Source organism: Sinocyclocheilus anshuiensis, unplaced genomic scaffold (genome assembly GCF_001515605.1).
Source record: "Sinocyclocheilus anshuiensis isolate Anshui unplaced genomic scaffold, SAMN03320099.WGS_v1.1 scaffold1009, whole genome shotgun sequence".
In the NCBI taxonomy this organism is placed as follows: Eukaryota; Metazoa; Chordata; class Actinopteri; order Cypriniformes; family Cyprinidae; genus Sinocyclocheilus; species Sinocyclocheilus anshuiensis.
In genome coordinates, this window is record NW_015555761.1 from 172,770 (window position 1) to 176,652 (window position 3,883).

Below are 3,883 nucleotides of genomic sequence, written 5' to 3' on the forward strand. Positions count from 1 at the left end.
AAACGAAGCGTTTGAGAGAGGCGGGGCATAGAGGACCTACAATAATGTACAGTATTTGAAAAATAATGTGCTTTTTGAACATTAAAGCATGTCAACATATTCTGTTATACCAAATACACCAAATAATGATCTTTAAAAAAGCATCATATGACCCCTTTAACAGAGTCTCTAATGGAGTATTTAATTTTTTACAGATGTAGAAAGGATATTAAGTCCTTCAACCAAGAAAAATAAGGAGGGCGACATGAGGATTTCCAATGTAACAGTATTCGTCTTTTGGCTAACAATGAAGCAAAAGCAATAATATCAGCATGACGCTTGTTGTACATGCCATCAGCAGGGGGTACTCCAAAAATTGCAATTATTGGGCAGGGTTTCACAGAAACATTAAGAGCCTTTGACAATGTAGCAAAAAAAGAAGACCAGAATGGATACAATTTCGGGCATGTATAAAATGAATGAGTATGATCTGCTGGGGATAGCGAACATCTATTGCACCTATCATCTTCTGTTAAAGAAAGTTTCTTCAGCTTTGCCTTGGTGAAATGAATTCTGTGAGCAACTTTGAACTGAATAAGATTCAAACGAGCACAAATACAGATAGAGTTAATTTTACCTAGAGCATTATTCCACAACTCTTCGTCAAGATCCAGTCCTAGCTCCCTCTCCCAGGTTTCCTTGAGAGGAGGGAACTGTGAGGAGCGCAACAGGCCATAAATTGAGGAAATATGGATGTGTGATTTCGAAAGTGACATTATAACTTCAATTAAAGTTTCCTTTGGCTGGTGAGGGAAGCTGGCAAAATGTGCTTTTGCAAAGTCACGTAATTGAAAATAGCGAAATAAATTGGATTTGGAGATTTTGAATCTACTCAGCAAATAATTGAATGTCACAAATGTGTGCTCGGAAAACAAATCCTGAAACGATACAAAACCCTTCTCCCTGAGCTGTGCAAAAGTTGAATTCAAAGCCGAAGGTGATTACCACAAATCTGCATATAAATGGATAAAGTATTTAATTTAAAGTGGTGACGAAACTGTTTCCAGATTTTAAGCGAAGTGATTGTAAGAGAGTTGCAAGTTGAAATCAAAAACGAATGCTGGTAACGAGGATGATGTGCAGGAGCTAGCTTCTATCATACACCAATTAATATCCTGGGAGTTACACCATGCATATATTTTCTGAATATTAGCTGCCCAATAGTAGAAAAGGAAATTTGGAAGAGCGAGATTCTTGTTTGGTTCTTTGAAGAGTTGACTTGTATACACGCGGAGGCTTACCAGCCGAAATATACGAGGATACAGTGGTGTCAAATGATTTAAAAAAAGATTTGGGTAGAAAAATGGGAACAGTCTGAAATACAAAAAGTATTCGTGGAAGGATATTAATTTTAATTGATTTAATCCTACCTACTAATGATAGTGGAAGACTGCTCCACCGCTGAAGATCTACTTTAATGCGATCCATTCATTTTATAAAATTTTCTTTGTGCAATGACTTCAGTGAGTTTGAAATATAAACTCCTAAGTAACGGAAGCCTGTAAAAAAATGCGGAAAGGGAGAAATCTCGAGAAAAAAAGCTCGAGAAATCTGTTTTGACAATTCATTTATGGGAAAACACTCACTTTTAGCAAAGTTCAGCTTATATCCTGAAATAGAGCCAAACTCATTCAATAGGTGGCACTGGTTTTCTATCCAATAGGAACATACAGTCGATCATAGTGCATAGACTGTCAAAATCATAAGAAATATTGGCATTACAAAAACTGCATTACTTGTCATGGCTTAGTTCGACCTGTATAAAACATACAGTAAGAGATCCATTTAAAAAAATAGTGAAGGAATCATCAGTACTTTATGGAATGTAAAAGAATTAATTGCTGCAGTAAAGGCTTTATTGGCAAAATGAAAAAGGAAAATTTCTGTGTCTGTAAATATACATGCTAATAAAGCTCTTTCTGACAAGGGAGAAGGAGAGGAGAGGTAGGGGGCAAAAGGCTGTATGACAAAATTAAGTATTTAAAAAAAACAAAAACATACAGCCCTTTTGCCCCCTACCTCTCCTTCTCCCTTGACAGAAAGTCAGAAAGAGCTTTATTATCATGTATGTTACAGACACAATGAATTTGACGACGACAGGAGCTTCCAGTGCAGAATGGGCATAGTGCAAACACACATGACAGTGCAGACATACACAATAATTATAACAGTAATATAAGAAAAACAGAAAATTATTGTCTGTAGCGCAGACCAGAAGGCAACAGTATGAAGAGAGATTGGGCTGGGTGTCGTCTCAGCAGTCTTGGCTGTCTGTTGTAGTCGCTTGATGTCTGATTTGGTAGCTGAACAGTCCTGGTCCAACTACTCCTCTCCCCGTCCAGACATGTTCTTCTGCTTCTCTGTGTTGTGCTGTATTATTTTGAACAAAACCAATCCAGAGTGTGCCTTTTTATTGTGCATGGCCATGTAATGGAAATTTGAAACTTGAAATTATTAATTAAGATTTGAATTAGCTATTTAGCTCAATAATCAGTAATTAAAATAATTCTTATCAGCTCTTTTGTTGCAGAAGTAGAGGCTTTACACTATATTTAAAGTACTTAGAATATTGACGTCACGTGATAGTGATGATTAGTTTAGACCTCGTGATGAGTTGATTGAATATCTTATCTGTGTCTGTTCGATAGAAATCCTACATATATCCCCCTTTTGGCTCGGTGAGATTCCCATTGCGAACGTCAGCAGGCACTCGAACAAGAGGCAGAGAGAACAGGCACACACAAGACACAAATAACATCTCCATCACTGACTGAATCCTAGTGCAGGACTTGGGTAATTTGGGAATGATCAGGTTAGAAACTTGAAAAGACGTAGGGGTGCATTATTTAGGATTATTTGTAATTGGGTCATTTTGATTGGTTTAATTATCAGGGGTTCGACGAGGCGGTTTAGGCGTGATCTAAATCAGCTTGGTTGAGTTCTCAGGTTCAGGTTCTTGGTCAGTTTTATCACGTCTGAAAATGCGCAGGACGCCAGACGTGCATTTGTTGAAAGACTCTTGGACGGCGTTCACGCGCTTGTGTAGGAGGAAGGCCAGTGTCATAGTCACAACATATCCTTACAATAAATGTAAATTGACCAGGTTCTATGTCTGTGTACGTGTGCAACGGATTTATGTGTGACGCTGGTCTCAAAACATTATGGTTCCTTGATATGTGAAATTATTGAGACGCTAGTCAATTTGATATTACACAAAAACATGTTGGCATGCAGAGATTTTATTTTCTTGCTAGATAGTCAGTAATGTCATGACTATTGTTTGTAATAACAATTTGATCATTGTCATCACATAATAAAATCACTCGTTATTCTTTTCGCCGAGTTCAATTTTGCTCACAAATGAGCAATTTTTCAAACATATTATTTTATCAATTTAATAAATAGAAAACGAGTAGCTGGAATAAAGTGTAGACGGAAGAGAATTCTTAAGAAACGATCTAGTATCTTATATCTGATATAAACTAGGATAGTATAACGTAAACGACTCGAATGAAAAGGACGGGTTAAAGCAATATTTTTGTAAATCAAGCAAATTCACAGAAATATTGTGTATATGAACAAAGAGCTCGTTAACATAGCAAAACCTAGGAAACAAAGCGCAAGGCCTAGCAATTACGATTAGATAAGGGAAAATACAACAAGAATGGCGAAACATAAAATTTCAAAGTGTAACCCTATGAAAAAACCTTGAAAAAAATATTCATTTATGAACGCTTTTACAGAATTTGTCTTAGTGGCATTCAAAGCAATATTTTATTAAAAGATAACGCTGAGGACTCTTTGAGTAACTCTCTGTCAAGTGTTTGCCCAACTGCCGGAAACC